The 17629-nt window shown below is 36.9% G+C and overlaps 1 protein-coding gene and 2 pseudogenes across 1 annotated transcript in view; 2 read left to right on the forward strand and 1 right to left on the reverse strand.

The window, feature by feature from the left end:
- LMBR1 (limb development membrane protein 1) overlaps nt 1-17629 on the forward strand; it is a 171952-nt gene that overhangs the window by 83851 nt on the left and 70472 nt on the right. The window lies entirely within an intron of this gene.
- Nucleotides 13555-13972, forward strand: LOC142448534 (barrier-to-autointegration factor pseudogene; annotated as a pseudogene).
- Nucleotides 15564-16020, reverse strand: LOC142448995 (ubiquitin-conjugating enzyme E2 N pseudogene; annotated as a pseudogene).

Here is a 17629-nt window from a genome sequence, read left to right on the forward strand (position 1 = left end):
TTGTTTTCATTTTATTGGGGACTCTTACAACTCTTGTCACAATCCATACATTGCTTGTATTAGGCAAATTTGTACATATGCTGCCTTAATTCTTTTCCAAACATTTACTTTCTATTGAGTCTTTGGCATCAGCTGCTCTTTTTATCCCCTCTTCCCCCACACCCTCATAAACCCTTGATAGATTGTACATTATTATTATTTTCACATCTCACACCGACCTCTGTCTCCCCCCATGTTTTCTGTTGTTCTCCCCCCTGGAGAGGGGTCTATGGTTATGTGTCCATCATTGCTATTGCTTCCCCCTTTCTCCCTTCCTTTCCCCTCCTACCCCTATCCTTCTGATATCACTATTCCCACTCCTGTGCCTGGATTCTGTGTGTCGTGAGCTCCCAGCATTGTAGCTGTGCCTCTTCCTGCAAAATTTGGTGATTCTTCTCACAGCCCATGGAATTGAAAAAAAAAAACACCCAACTTTTATTGGGGGCTCATACGTCTCTTATCACAATCCATGCATTCATCCAGTAGGTCAAGCACATTTGTACATATGCCGTCATCATCCTTTTCAAAGCATTCTCTTCCCATTTGAGCCCCTGATATCAGCTCCCCATTTCTTCCCCCTCCCTCCCACTCTCTTGCTGTCTTTTAACAAATGGAGTTGCCATTAATTGGAACTGACTCAATGGCAACTAGTTTGATTAAAAAAATTAAAAAAATTTTTTGCCATGCCTCCTGGGCTAGAATTTGTCTAAGCTATCATGATAACTGTTAGTTTATTATTATTATCATTAAATATATTGGTGAAATAATAAAGTTTAACTGTAAGGAAAGTGTTACAGTTGTTAAACTAATATTTTATATGACCAAAGCCAATCTATTCTTAAGTAGAATAGGCATTATCCTCCTTTTTCAATGTATCTGTATTATTAAAGATGCATGTTTGCTTAGTACTTTTTAGTTTTGGAAGCATTTTCATGTTTTTAATTGATCCCTGTAAATATCTGTAAATAAATCTTATAGGTTTATTTTACGTAGTTTATAGATAATGCTTTAAAGCCTCAGTTTTCTTATGAACCTTTCAGAATAGTGGCAGTAAGTGACAGGGCTGATACTAGACCCCAGAGTCTTCCCTCACTGAGTTACCTAGTATTCCTGAAGTTCAATTCTGAAGACATTCCTGAGACTGTTTCTATTTAACGAAAATAGTAAATGAAGTATTTTTATTTCCCTTCAAAGTAAAATATTGTTGATAATCTGTGAATGTATGTTTGGTAAGTATGCCAAGTAGATATCAGCTGACCATGCTCATGATTCCAATACTAATTTATTACTCAGTGAACACCCTAAACCACAATGGTGGTTTTAAGCATGATGTTGTGTATTTTAAAAAGTTTTTTTTTCTCCTATCTTGTTTACTAAACACCTGTAGTGGATGACTGGTTAAACCCTTCATTGCCATTGAGTTGATTCTAACCCAGCAACCCTGTAGGACACAGTCGCCCTGCCCCTGTGGGTTTCCAAGACTGCAAGTCTCTACAGGTGTTGAAAGCTTCCATCTTTCTCATGCTGACTGGCTGATGGTTTTGAACTGCTGACCTAAGGTTAGCAATCCCATTGCATAACCCACTATGCCACCAGCACTCTTGGATGACTGGTTGTAAACAAGAGACACTAATGTTTAAATAGGAAATAAGGAGTATTATAATGATGATATGAATAATAATCCTGCAGACACATCCAAATTCATCCTTACCAGATGTGTATCCTATATCGGGAAGCCCTGGTGGTATAGTGGGTTCACCGTGGGTTCCTCATTGGGCTGCTAAGTCCAAAGTCAGCAGTTTGAGACTACCAGCCACTTCATGGGAGAAAGTTGGGTTTTCAACTCCCATGAAGAGTTACAGTCTTGGAAACCCACAGAAGTAGTTTTACCCTGCCCTCTAGGGTCACAATGAGTAGGTATCAATTTGATGGCTAGTGAGTTTGGTGAGTTATTTTGAATGTTCAAACTTTTATACCAGGAAGGTTTTGGAACTTCAAAATTAATGATAAACAGAAAATATACTAGCAATATCCAGTTTAGTTTTAAAAAATTAGTCTAATAACACAGCATGGTCCAGAATGTTATTTGTTGAGAAATATTTTCAAAATAACTGCCTAAAATCTTGCTTGGCATTTGGAAATGAAATAAAATGACAAATTAGTTTTTAAAAAGTTCAACATGTGAGATTAAAAAAAATACTATAACTTGTAACACATAGAAACTTTAGACTACATATTTTAATATGTCAGATTTTGTCCACTTGATTATATAATTTTGTCATCTTGTGAGCTTTCTTACATAAGTATAAAGGAATTATATGGCACATGTCATTGTTAAATAGCATCTAGGAAAATTTTACCTTTATTATATAAAAACAACAAAACCTTACTGCTATCAAGCCAATTCTAATTCATAAGACCTTGTATGACTGGGTCCCTCTGGTTTTCCAAGGCTGTATATCTTTATATGAGCAGAAAGCCTTATCTTTCTGCAGCAGAACAGTTGGTGAGTTCAAACTGCTGACCACCTTGAGATTAGTGATCCACTATGCCACCAAGACTCCTTCATATGTAACAATCATCCTCTTATTAAATGCATAGATAACTTCTTAAGTAACCAAGAAAATCTCCAAAAAACAAAGCCAAACTGAAAAACAAAACCAAAACAACAAAAAAACGCCAGATAGTAAGTGAGTAAGTGATTCCATGGCTAGTGACCCTGAGGGCAGGCCAGTGAAGTCATTCATTAAAGATAGATAACAGGACCTTTTACTTGACAAATAGCCGACTCTTAGGCCTGCAGAGTCTGGGAGAAGGTATGGGGCCACTGTAGGTCTCCACCCTCTGCAAAAGGGTAAACATATTTAAAGCACACACCTCTTCACCCACTGATCTAAGAAGCCTGTTTCAGCTTTAGCTTTATCTCTGAGAATTCACCCACATGGATATACCTCTCAAGAATGTGGAGTTCAAATATTTACTATCTGCATTGTTGGGGAAACCCTCAATAAATATTTTTTAGTAAGGTAAAAAGGTTTCTATAAATGTATTGTTAAAACTTCTTTTAGAGAGTTTACTTGATATAATTGAAGATTCATAGTAAAATTTTGACTTTGTCCCATTGAAAATGCCATGTGATATTTAATTTTCTTCAAATTAATTGAACTTTATATAATCCAGACTAAATAAAATTTTATTTTATTATCATGCCAGTTTTTGAAAATAGAGGTGTTCTACAAGTTAAATCTCACAATAGAACTGAAAAACAGCGTGGTAAAAGGTGCATACCCCTGTAGAACAAGATGACCCCCAGAGGACCTTATCCAATGCCCAGCATTCCACTGAAAGGGCACCCCATAATCTGAAAGAACTATTTCAAGTTTGGACATTTTTTGGTTCAAAAATATATTTGTTAAAATTTTAATTATTAAAATAAGATATAAAAATACATGTGCACATTCCTCAAAGAATTAGCAGGTATATTGTTATGATAGGAAAACATTTGTCAGTGTAACGTTATTAGCCTTTTTCTCACCAGTGCAAGTTTCACTATTCTTAAATTTTCTAAAAATCCCCTGTGAATGTCTGAGAAAATCTATCAAGATTTCCCCCTTAAGGTAAAAAAACAAACAAACAAACCCAGCTGTTATGGCTTTCTAAACGGACAACTTGCTTCACATTTAACTGGCTCAGGAGATCCCTTCATAAACCACTGTTTTGATTGGACCTAATCTTGAAGGCACTTTAATGAAATCAAGACAAGTATATTATTGAGAGAATTTGTCCGGGGCCATCTACTCACCACAGAGACATGTTTAACATGATTTGTTTGAAACATACCCATACATGTGTGAACTGTGGAAAATCAGTATTATTTTACCTATCCTTGTATTCCTATTCAGGACATCTTCCTTTGAATTGGTTTTAATAAAAATTTAAGTAATGTCTTCTGCTGTCAAAGGATATAAGGGACAGCAAGGACCAAGGTAAATGGGGGAGCTGCACTTAGCAAGCAACACTAACATTTGCTGTAGGCCGATGCAGTAAATATGGGTCCTGGACGAGCTCTGGTAGTGTAATGGTATGTGTTGGGCTGTGATCTCATGGTTGGCAGTTTGAAACCACCAGCAACTCTGTGGGAGAAAGATTGGACTTTCGACTACCAAAGTTAGAGTCACAGGAACCCACAGGGGGTTGCAGTGAATTTGTTTTGAACTGGTGGTACCAGAAGCAAGTAAATGTAAGATTCCAGGCTACTGAGATACTCAAACAAATAAACATAGAACCTACTGTTATCATCAGAGGTGGAAGATATTAAAAGAAGCTACACCAGAATTCTGAAATTCTTCAAAGTGACCAAACATTTGAGAAAAGCCAACTGTGTTGTTAGGTGTCATTGAGTTGGTTCCAACCGATAGTCAATATGGAAGCAGAAAGCCTCACATTGAACTCAGGATCTATTTGACACTGTGGAATGGACAATTACAGTTTACCTATTGGTCTAGTTGTGAGGACCAAATCCAACAATAAATACTGTGATTGAAAGGAATTGGTGGACAGGTTTAATAACAATCTAGACAGACGCAGCTGAGAAGAGATCACTGTGAACTGGGAATTCGATTTAAAGTTATCAGTCAAAATGTAGCACCAAGTTAAAAAAATGTAATACTAAGTTACCCAAAAGAAAAATATGAAAAAAATATAAAGAAAATAGTTAATAGATATGAGGATAGATAAAGCTTAACATATATGTCATCAGAATTCTAAAAAAAGAACATTAGGGGAAGATGAAGCAATATTCAAAGAAATAATAAATAAGAATTTTTCAAATTAGTCAAAGACATACATTTTTCTAATCAGGAAGCAAAAATGAACCTAGATGTAGTGTATGTAACAAAATTTATCAAGATACATCTGGTGAAATTGTGGAAAACCAGGACTAAGAGATGCGGCAACCTGGAGCACAATGGTGGTGGTTGTGTGGTGGCATCAAGTCAGTTTCACCTCCTGGTGGTCCTTTGTACAAGAGGAGCAAAGACCCGTCCCATGCCACCCTCACCTTTGTTCAATTTGAGCTCCCTGTTGCAGTGAGCTGTGTCAGTCCAGCTTCTGTAGAGATCTTGTGTAGCAAGTGAGAATGTTGAGCCTTTGTCTGACAGACTTCGGGGATGTTATCAGGACGGCTCAGTCCCTGAAGAACACCATCATGATTGTTAAAATAGAAGGTCAGTGAAAAAGACGAAGACCCTCAAAAAGATGGTTTGATACAAAACACCATTTGTAATTGCTAACAATATTGAACTGCTTAGGTATTAAATCTTCATCAAACTTGTACAGGTCTGCAATTATGAGCTCAAACAATTGTTGTGAATAACCCTAATGATCTTTCTGTTGCTGGGTTTTCATTGGAGTTTGTGTCTGGGGTCTTATGAAATGAATTATAGGATATTGACACACGTGTACTGTAAGTTCTTATTATTATTTACTGCCATAAAAATCAATTTTGACTCCCAGTGACCCTGTAGGGCAGGGTAAGAATGACCTCTGGGTTTCTAAGGTTGTAAATGTCTATGGGAGGTGAAAGCCTCATATTTGACCTCAGTGTCAATTTGATCTTGTTGAATAGAAAATTATAGTTCTACATATGACAACATAATAATAATTTGTGAATGATGAAAGGTTCATGAGGTAGGGGGGAGTGGGGAGGGAGGGGGAGGGAGGGGGAAAATGAGCAGCAAATATTAAGGGCTCAAGTAGAAGGCAAATGTTTTGAGAATGATGATGGCAACAAATGTACATATGTTCTTAACACAATGGATGTATGTATGGATTGTGATAAGAATTGTATGAGCCTCCAATACAATGATTTTAAAAATTACAGTTATGGTACATGAAACTTTTATGTACATATTCTTGGCTTTGGGTCCTTTACTAAAATTAGAGGGTTGTATTTAGTATGTATTAAGCGTTCTCCCTCTGTTACATGCCATTTTGTCTTTTATGCCTTTTCCCTGTATTGTGAAGTATAAAACACATGGACTAAGAGGACCTGCATTTAAAATGAACGCTGGTGCATATTAACATGTCACCATGGACAAATTACTCAAGTTTTTAGTGTGAGCTGCTTTGTTTATGAGGTGGTTTCAAAAATTTTGTGAAAAATCTCCATTATCTTTAAATTCCATTTTCTATGAACTTTCTGAAGCATCTTTGTATTAACAAACTTTACCATCTGGTTTATTGTGAAAATTCAATAAGCAGTAAAAGCAACTAGCAGGAGTTCTGCAGACTTCAGTCCTGTTTGTGTATAAACTTCTAACTAAAGAATTATTAGAACAGAAAGTGAAAAAATGATAAATTGATCATTAAATAATTTTAATGTGAGGCAGTGTACTAAAGAACATTATGTTCCAAGATTTAGAATTGTTTAAAATTTTTATTATCTCGTTCTAGCAGCTGCTTCTGTTTTCCACATTATTTAGTCTTCTACTTTTTATGCTAGGAACTTATTATATTATTTACTTGAAATGTAGAGATTTCCCCCCCAATATTGTGGGACATTTTTGCCCACAATTTTAATACAAGGAACAACTTAGTTCAATGAAATAACAATATTAGTGTTTTGTTCTTTTTCAAATTTTAATAGCTCGATTATCTTATAATTTTATTTTTTTATTTTGAATAGACCACACTCAAGATCACAAGCAAATTACTTTGTAAGAATGGATTCGGTTGAATATATTAACATTTAACAATATTTCACTAAAGAGTATAAGAAAACTTTTACAAAGCTATTTTCTTTCACTTCGGGCCAAAGCTCCTTTTGTCCATCCTCTTAATGATTACTTTAGGAGCAAAGAGGGGCAGTGTTTGACAGGCTTTAGAGTGGCTTGCTTGTAGTTTTTTCATGGCTAAAATAATTAATACCTGCTTTTATTTTCTGTTCTTTATTAGTGCTTCTATCGATCTTCCCAAGATGACTGCATGTATGTTTGGTGCAGCCTTAGTGTCATGCTGAGCAAACCTTATCTTAATGTTACTAAGAGACCCTTTTTGTTACATGAAAACAATGGCTTGATATTTATTTTAAATGTTCTGTGAATGTAGAAATGTTTCCCAGGCTTTCCTAATGGGTGGAGACATAGTGTAAAAAAGTGCTATTTACATACCTTACAAGAGGTCAAGATGTCTAGGAAAAAATCTTGTTTAAATTTTCATCACCATAGAAACATATCAGCTTATTGTTATATAGCCTTTGTAAGTACTTTGTGATTTTTACTTCATTGATGTTTGCTACAGAACAGTTAAATGTGTAATTGACCAGTATAAAAATTTCAAGAAGCTATTGTATCATAACTATCTTCATTTTTTTAGGTTTCTTCCCCAAGTATTTCAATCTAAAAAGAAATATATATCTTTCTGGGTTAAGCTTTTCTTTACTGATTTGATCTAATTTAAGCTGCTATGGGATAGTTGTAATTTCAGAAATAATTATACTAATCTTTTGCTAGTATTCTGAAATTTAGATTATTTTCTTTAACAAAATGTGTATTCATTGGCAAAAAGAAATTACTTGGTTTAACAGAGTTTAAAACTGACACACTGAAAAAACAAAAACAAAAAAAACCTGACACACTGTATATATCACACTATAATAAAGGGAAGGAGTTGCGTTAAAGTATTCAGGTTTATGTTTTGGAGCAGGCCTGGAGTAGTCTGTAAATAGGGGTAAATATGAAGTTCATAAAATCCTCATAATATATGACATAAAAATAACTCGTTAAATAAGCTTTTAAAATTTATTGTAAGTAGTACAATAATAGGGAAAGTTTGTAAAGTCCTGTGATTTTATGTTCATGAGACTTCTCACTCTATAATTCAACAATGGAAACCTTCTTCCTATTTTCTCCCAATGTTTTGCCGTGATGGTTTTGTTGAAGGGTATTTCAGTAAGTCTATGTGACATCTGGTACATCTTTGAGCTCAGTGTGTGTAAGAAGGGAGCTGATAGGAAGCTTCCCCTTGGGGCTTTCCAACTCCCACTTCTGACTCTTAATGGAAAGATGAGCAGTAGGCTTATTTTTTGCTTTAGATGCTGTCCTCTGGTGATTAATGGTAGTGATAAAAGCACTCACGATGCTTTTCTTCACTTTGCAGACAGAATCATATATAGAAGTTTAAAAATCTTACATATGACATGCACTACATACTGTCATTTTTAGGCTTTTTAATATTTGTGTGATCTGAAGAAAGTGATAAACAGTTCATACATTTTTTGGGGTACAATTAGTACTGATTAGCATATTGAGTCTCTGTGTTTTAATTGTTACAGCCCTATTCCCTCTCTTTTCTCCTAAAAATTTGAAGGTAAAAATTGACCAACTGTTATTTTATGAACAAATTACATTTTTCCCAGTTGGTGTTTTAAAGCTCTTCAACGTGGCATTTTATTGCATTCAAGTTGAGCAGATTTTGTCTATCATGATCCTTAAAAATGAGATAAAAGTTTGCAAAAAAATTGGAATTGCCCTATATCCTAGTGGATTAAGTCAGAATTACAACTATTTCTTAATTATTATAATGATTATCTTTAATATTTCACTGGATAATCATCATCATTTAAATGATTTTGATGGCTTATATTGAGGCAGCCTTTTCTTTAAGTATAATTTAGCCTTTTTCATTTTTGTTTAGGGAAATATTTTGTTAGTTTTACTACTTTTGAGTTGACCAATTTGAAATCAATAATTTTTGAACAGTTTCTGTTATTTTACTATAGTATTATAGTAATACTATATTACCCAAAATTTATTTTGGATAAATATTTCTTATCTGATTGCTTGGTAATATGCATATGTAGTTTCGATACTTTAATTTTTTTATATTTAAAATAGAAAAATATCCTCTTGGTATTAATAGCAAGTTTCTATTCATATACATGCACACCCAGGCCTGTTTTCAAGTTGATTCTGGCTTCTGTAGGACAGAGTAGGATTGCTCCACAGTTTCTTAGGCTGTAAATGCTTAACACACAGTGCTACCCAGCTCCTTATTTTGTTATTTGAGCTTGTAGATTCATTTTCTTCTGGCCTCAGCACTTCTTTTCTCCCTGTTTCTGTGTGTATATGTCTCTGTGCCTAGGCTGCTTTTTATATAAATCAGAAGGGATTAGGTTTAGGATCTACCCTAACTTGGATTGACCCTAACTAACCGACTCATTATATTATATTAGATGACGTTATGGATGGCATTACATTTGCTGTTGTTGTTAGGTGCCTTTTGAGTCAGTGCCCTCCCCATAGTGACCTTACGCCCAACAGCATGAAACACTGCCTGGTCCTGGGCCTTCCGCAGAATTGCTTCTATGCTGGAGCCCATTGTTGCCGCCAGTGTCACTCTGGCTCCTTGAGGGCCTTCCTCTTTCTCACTGCCCTCCACTGCACCAAGCAGGATGTACTTCTTTAGGAACTAGCCTCTCCTGACAACATATCCAAAGTCTCTAAGATGAAGTCTTTCCATCCTTGACTCTAAGGAGCACTCTGACCTTACTTCTTCCAAGACAGATAGGTTTGTCCTTTTAGCAGTCCATTGTACTTTCAATATTCTTCTCCAGCACCGCAGTTCACATGCCTTCTTTGTCTTCCTTACTCAGTGTTCGACATTCATACACATATGAAGCAATGGGAAAATGCCATGACTTGGGGCAGGTTCTCCTTAGTCCTCAAAGTAACATCCTTGCTTTCAGTACTTGACAGAGGTCTTGTGCAGCAGATTTTCCTAATGCAGCCCACTTTTAAAATCTTGACTGCTGTTTCCATGAGTATTGATTATGGGTCCAAGCAAAACAAAATCCTTGACAGCTTCATCCCTTTCTCCATTTACCATCATGTTACCTATTGGTCCAGTTGGTGAGGATTTTGATCTCCTTTATATGGAGTTATAATCCACACTGAAGGCTATATCAGTAAGTGCTCCAAGTCCTCCTTGTTTTCAGGAAGAAAAGTTGTGTCACTTGCATATTGCAGGTTATTATTAAGCCTTCCTTCTGCATATAATCCAGCTTCTCTGTTTGTTCAGCATACATATTGAGTAAGTGAGAGACTGCTTTAACTAGTGTGAGGACACAACCCTGTGCACACCTTTTCTGATTTTAAGCCATGCAGTATGCCCTTATTCTGTTTATACAACACCTCGATCCATGTATAAGTTCTGCATGAGCTAAATGAAGTGTTCTAGAATTCTCATTCTTTTCAAGGATATCCATAGTTTTAAAAATTTACAGTAGAATGCCTTTGCACAGTCAATAAAACACGATTAAACATCTTTATAGTATTCGCTGCTTTGAACTCAGATCCCGCTGGCATCAGTATTGGTATCACTTGTTCCGAGTCCTCTTCTGAATACAGCCTGAATCTCTGGCAGCTCCCTGTCAATGTACTGCTGAAATTATTGTTGAATGATCTGTAAAATTTTACTTGCTTACGGTGTTAGTGATATTGGTCTGTAATTTGGGCATTTTGTTGGGTCACCTTTCTTTGTAACAGGTACAGATTTGGATCTCTTCCAGTTATTTGGCCAACTGTCTTCCATATTTTCTTGGATAGACAAGTAAGTGTCCAGGGCTTTATCAGCTTGTTGAATTTTTCAGTTGGTATTCCATCAATTCCTGGGGCATTTTTTTGACTGACGCTTTCAGTACAGCTTGAACTCTTCTTTCAGCACCTTTAGTTCTTGCTTATATGCTATTTCCTGAGATGGTGGATTATTGACCAGTTCTTTTTGGTGCAGTGACTCTGTATTCTTTCCATCTTCTTTTGATTCTTCTGCATCATTCAAAATTTTGCCCATAGAATCAGCCTTTCAGTATTTCAGTTCAAGACTTGAACTATTTCTTGAGTTCTTTTTGTTTAAGATATGCTGAGCTTGTTTTTCCCTTCTGGTTTTCTAACTCTAGGTATTTGTACATTTCATTACAATGTTCTTGGACTGCCTTTTGAAATTTTCTATTTATCCGTAGCTCTTTGACTTTGTTTCTTTCATTTACTTTAACTACTCTATACTTAAGAGCAAGTTTCAGAGTCTCTTCTGACAGTCACTTTAACCATTTTAATAAGTTTTTGCTTTCTTCATGAATTACATTCTTGATGTCTACCCACAGTTCATCAGGTCTTCTGTCATTAGTGTTCAATGTATCAAATCTGTTCTTGAAATGTTCTCGAAATTCAGGTGGGATAGACACAAGGTTGTATTTTGACTCTGGTGGACTTGTTTTAATTTTCTTCAGCTTCAACTTGAACCTAAATATGAGCAATGGATGGTTTGTTACATAGTCAACCCTTGGTCTTATGTTAGCTGCTGGTATTGAGCATGGTCACTTCCCACATTAGATGTAAGATAATTACTTTCGAGTATATTACATTACAGATGTATTTGATTGCATTAGATTTCAACCAGTATTATGTGGGACAGTTCAATACATAGCAGCCACCTAGGGAGAGATCTGAGCAATATATCTTAAATCACCATCATCTGAATCAATTGAGGTACCACTTTGAGGTAGGTGCTCAGAAATTGGCAAGCCCCTTGGTAATTCTGATGAATGCAGACATTTGAGAACTTCTAATGCAGTATATGAAAAGATGAATATCTAAAATTGAGCCATGAAAGAAAAGGGGCCCAGAATACTTTCTTTATATCATGAAACAAACAAACAAAATCATTGAGATGGAGAAACTGAAGTATAAAGGAGGGAAACAGAACTGAAGTGTAGAGAAGGGAAGTTGAAGGCATTCAGACTACTCAGCTCTGTCTTGTTAAGTTAGAAGGAAAGTAAAATTTAGGAGTAAGAAAGTGGGGGGATGAAATTTTGGATTGGAGAGAATTGTTTTTATTTTTTTGATTGTCAGAAATCAGTACAAATAGTACTAAGATAACATTAAATGCTCACTATGGAATGTAGTAGCCCACATTTCTCATTGTTTCATGAATTTCACTAGCGGAATTCAGTATACAAGGAGTAAATTAACAGTGGGAATTATTTAAGCCAGTCTGACAGGAGGATCAAGGGCTATTATGATATTATTGATACTGCATTATCATTAAAATACAGTAGTTCACCATAGTATTTAGGCTAGGGAAAACAGAAGACTGATTGAGAGGCTTGGAAAAGATCAAGAGAGTAATTATAATAGTCATTAAAATGATGAGGATGTAGAGGTAGAGAATTGAAAGAGTGGCACAAAGCTGTGGTCTGAGCAGTTTTGAAGTTTGAGATCTTAGAGGCAAGTAAGAAATCATGGAAACAGGTTGGTACATATGTGGGTGGCCATGGCAGAATGGAGATAAAGTTCATTGGAATTGAGGTTATGAACTTGCATGTTAGTTATGGCAGGGATTGTGATGAGACAAACACAGGAACCAGATCTTTATATATCAAGAAATATAGGGTTGTTTCTTATAAGTTTATAGATCATAGGTGACAAAGATGAAAATCAGGTTGCATAAAATGGCTTTAGAGGGTGATATAAATTTATTTCAGGCATACAGATTAGTTTACCAAACCTTGCAGAATTAAACAAAGCCAATAATTTGAGTCATTATAGCCAATCCTCTGTGCCTACAAAGCATTGGACATTGAGCTTGTTACCTGCATTAGTGCATTTGATTCGCACACTAAGAGGCAGGGGTGTTAATGCATTCCCATTGGGTAAAGGAAGAAATTGATGCAAAGTGAGGATTAGCAATTTGCCCAAGATTATACCGCTAGTAAGTGGTAGAAGGAGAATTTGATCCCATGCAATCTTTTGCTGGAAACAAGTCATTAGACTGTCTATCTTATAAACAACTTTGATATTAAAAAAGGGAAAAAGAAAAAGGCAACTTTTGGGTGCCCCCTCCTGGAAGTCATTTTAAAAAAATTTAATAAATCATTTTATTGGGGCTCATACAACTCTTAGCACAATCCATACATACACCAATTGAGTAAAGCACCCTTCTACATTGGTTGCTCTCATCATTCTCAAAATTGGAAGTCATTTCTTTAAAAAAACAAAACAAAATCAGTTTGTTTTCAATTTACTTAAATAATACTCATCTACTTTAGAAAACTTGGAAAATACATACAAAACATGAACTATAAAAGAAAAATAACTTCCCATAGTAGTAATACCTAGAAATGTTACTATTAATATTGGTTGTATAACTTTCTAAATGCACTTTAAAAATGGGTTCATAGTAGTATGAATGCTGTAAGACTTTATTGTGAATACTTTCCATTTAATAGTTATATTTTATTCTATTTCAGTGTTATTTATTACACCAATCTCTTGTGGTTGAATGTTTAGATTGTTTGGTTTGTGTGTGTCTTTGTGTACACATACGTATGTGCTATCTTTGTTGTTATTTGGTAAGATTGCTGATGGAACACTTTTATTTTAGAGATAAAATTATAAGTGTATGCAAAGTTTGTGTGTTGTTTGAAGGCTTAAAGTACTCACTTGTAAAATCATCTGTGCCAAACACTTAAGAACAAAATTATTGAAAATGGTAGAAAGTTCTAGTAGCGGTTGAGGTAGCGGCAGGAGGAGCCGTTATGGGTGAGCTGCCGATTAATACGCCTGCTCAAGATGACAACCTCCCAGAAGCACGGAGATTTTGTGGCGGACCTCCTGGGGGAAAAGCCAGAGCAGAGCCTGGCCGGGATTGACGACGTCCTGGGCAAGAAGCTGGAGGAGAGGGACTTTGACAAGGCCTGTGTGGTCCTTGGGCAGTTTCTGGTACTGAAGAAAGATGAAGCTCTCTTCCAGGAATGGCTCAAGGACACGTGTGGCGCTGATGTCAACCAGTCCTGGAAGTGCTTTGGGTGCCTCGAGAGTGGTGTGCCGCCTTCTGGTGGTGCTGTCTGGGGAGCCCCCAGGTGTCAGCGGCTGTGTAGGGACTCTTCCCCGTCCTCTGCAAAGGAGAAGCTTGCTGTGTCCAGTTCGCATCCAATGGCTCCAGGGCCTCCGGGAGTTCTCTCCCCTCCCCATTGCAACGTTTTCGGATTTCTCATGTTTGCATGAGTTCCCCTTCCTTCCTTAAAGTCCTGGTCCCCTTCCAGGTCTACCGTCACAGTTACCAGCATTCCTGCCCCTTCCCTCACGCTCACCTTCACCTCTGGTCTGTTTTAGGCCATTTGGCTCCTTTTTGGTAGAACGGCCTTTGTCCTTGTGAAGTTTTTTTAAATCAATAAAGTCAATGGCCTTCAAAAAAACAAAACAAAACAAAATTATTGATTTTCATAGGTTTACAAAGCAGACCATCAGTTTAACTTTCAATAATTTATACATTTATTTCTTCTAATCCATTTCAATCCCCTCAGTGCACCATACCATCACTTATCCCATTTCCTCCTTGTGTTTTATACCAAGTACTTTTATTAAAATTAATTTCTCTTCAATGTATTGGACTTTTGTCTTCTTGTTCTTGAGTCAGTGTTAGAACAATTTATCTTCCTTATAATTTATTCCACGTATTTCATTCTGTTTTTCATGTGGATTGAGAGAGTTATACCTGATAGTCTCTTAAGTTAAAAATATATACTTCATCTTAATAGAACTCTTTATTAATCCCTGTGCCATTTTCCCCTCTTATTTTCTCAGTTGTTCTTGGCAGATACTTATCTAAATTTCCATCCTTAAAAACAAAAATCACAGCTTAGATTTACTTTTCTTTTGATCTGTTTTGCTCTTCATTAGTTGCAGCGTTTATTTTAATTGCTTGCTTCGTTTTCCCTTGCTTGGTCTATTTTCCAAATGCTTGAGTTGAGGGCTTTAAAATTTATCATTATTTTAATTTATTTAGAATAACAAAGAATATTTTACTAAAGCATACCATTTACAGAAGTTTCCAGACAAGCCATACAAAATGGTCACACGCCTTTTTTTGAAGTGAGGAGTCGACACTTGACAGCAAAGTCGCAGTGGTATTAGTGAGGGCTGTGATGTCTAATGTTCACATTTTGGTTCAAACAATCAATCTTGTCAAACTACAGTATCTACATAAAGTTAGACTTGGCTGGAGGGTATATTCTAAAGAACAACTGGTTAGCTGCTTTTAACCAATGGATTAGATCACCAAAAGGGGGTAGGGGAGGAGCCCACAAATTTAAAACTACCTCTCCCACCTCAAAATATAAAATAAAGAAAAACACCCACACCCCTGCAGCTCCCCCTGACAACTACCTTCCTTCACAGTGCTGTACACGTAGACCACGATGGGGGAGGAAGTGGATGAAAGCAGAGGGGCCGCTGCTTTTCCACAGTTAACAGCAATCCAGGCGATACTTCTACCCTCTGCTCATGCTGTACAACAGCGAATCAGGACAAGCCAGATTTGCGAATGTGCATTTAATTACCAAAAGACTGAAGATGTCTGGGTTTTTATTCAGTAATAGTTCTAAGACTGTGTCCATTAAAGGCAAACAAAACAAGGAAGAAGTCTTGGCAGAATAGGAGAAGTGATGCACACTTGAAGATCAGATCTACTTAAATATGATTCCTGGCACAGAGTCTAGTCCATGCTCTAGCTGTTTCTATGGCCTGGGCTTTGCTGGCCTTCCACTGCTCGGCTACATCATCTGCTAGTGGATCATCTGCACTGGGAGCACTTAACAGCCTGGATCGACAGCAGAACCGTGCGGATCCGCAGTGCTGCGGACCACTTACCTTTCAAAATATCTAAACATATTCTTCCCGACTTGTCTATAATAGGCTGATAAATTTTGGTCACGAAACGTACTTTAGGAGCTGCTATTGGGTTTTCTTCTGTAAGGAACAGTTCAAGTGTAAAAATCCCTCCCTCAAAGGGGGAATCCTGTGGGCCAGCAATGACCACATGAAAATAACGGGCGTTGCTCTCGTCTCGTTCTGCTTTAATGCCAGGAACTGGTTCTGCCAGCAAACACTGGGTTTCCTTGATAATCCTGTGGGGCAGCCCAGCCATCTTGTTGAGGGCTTTTAAATTTTTCATTATTTCTTATTTAATAATCAAGCTCATTTCAGTAGCCAAGTATAAATTTTGGTAAAATATTATTGATTTGTCATTTCCTACATATTCTTTAATTATTTTTCCATCTTTTTATTGAAACCTTTTAATTTTATTCAGTTGTTTTAATTTCTTTATTACTAATGTTTTATGTTTACAGAGGGATATTTGCATTTCAGATTTTGATGCATATATTTTAAAGCCCTGGTTATGCTGTTGGGTAAGTGATGGACCCACTAACTACCAGCTTGGTGGTCCAAACTCACTGCCTTGTGGGACAAAAATAGGGCTTATTGGTCCTGGTACAGATTTACAGATTGGAAACCTTATCTAGGGCTGCTGTTAGCCAAAATGAACTCAATGACAGTGAGTTTGTGTTATTCTTTTATAATGTCTAATGGAATTTTGTGAATTTTTTCTGAGTAGTTGAAACAAATGAATGTATTTTAGTAGATAACTCATTTATTAACTCAACTTTGTTATTTTCCCGATTCTGTATGTCATTGTTATATTTTCCTCTTGATGAGTACGTACTTACTGATAGAGAGCTATGTGGAGAGACAGTGTGCCATTGGCCCCGAGCATTCCTGCATATCCTTGCTGGGTATGACAAGAATATTGGATCATGACTGATTTGCACCTGGGCCATTTGACAGGGCGGGTATTTACAGGGAGCAACCCAGGAGGGCACCCTCTGGGAAAGCACAGGCTTACGTTGCTATAAAAGCAGTGGATTCTCTTAATTTACCTGTTCTTCAGTCCAAATCCCCTCCCTATGTCACATCCTTTTGAACCTCTGGTATCACCTCAGGCTGCTTTCTGTGCCATGAATAATAAAGTTCTTTATTTCTGACCCAAAAGTCTTGTGTTTTCTGCCAGAACCCACACAACAGCAACAGACTAATGTATTTGCTTGTAAGGAGGGTAAACTTAGCGCTACACCTGACAGTTCTGGTAATGAGATGTACTGCTGACAGAGACATGGCTTTCTGGAAGAGGCGGGTAAGGGCTTTACAGGTGCCAGGCTTGGTAATTTGAAAAGACCCTTCCGATCTTGTAGTGAATGCTCTAACACAAGTGGTGGAGTAGGGAGAGGAGTGAGAGTCCCTCACTGCTCTAAGGGCTAATGAGGCTGAATGGTGCTTTGGTTGCTGCTCATTCCCTTTTGGAGGAGGAGGAAGGGATGTTAGCATGACAATGAGGTTACAAGCTAACAGTTTATTCAAAAGGCCTTGTGGTGGCTGCTGAGTCAAGATGTTCCCACTGCTGAAATAAAGTGGTGTCAGCAGTGAGAACCTTGCTATTCAACACAGAGTTTGTGAGTTCATTTGGTGAGGCTTGAATGGGTGGGCTCCAAAAGCATAAGTGAATACAAGGTATAGCATAATTGCACATAACCCACAGCATGTGTTTTTGGCCCCTAATGAATGGAGTTGCCTTGTGAGGAAGTTGAGGCTGTGGACTTAGTGCACATTTAATGTACGCAGGACTGCAGGCAGTCTGACAGTATGTGTAGGGCAGTGTATGCAAGCCTAAAAAGAATAGATCAACAGGCTGGGTTATTTTT

Source organism: Tenrec ecaudatus, chromosome 5, assembly GCF_050624435.1.
Source record: "Tenrec ecaudatus isolate mTenEca1 chromosome 5, mTenEca1.hap1, whole genome shotgun sequence".
NCBI lineage: Eukaryota > Metazoa > Chordata > Mammalia > Afrosoricida > Tenrecidae > Tenrec > Tenrec ecaudatus.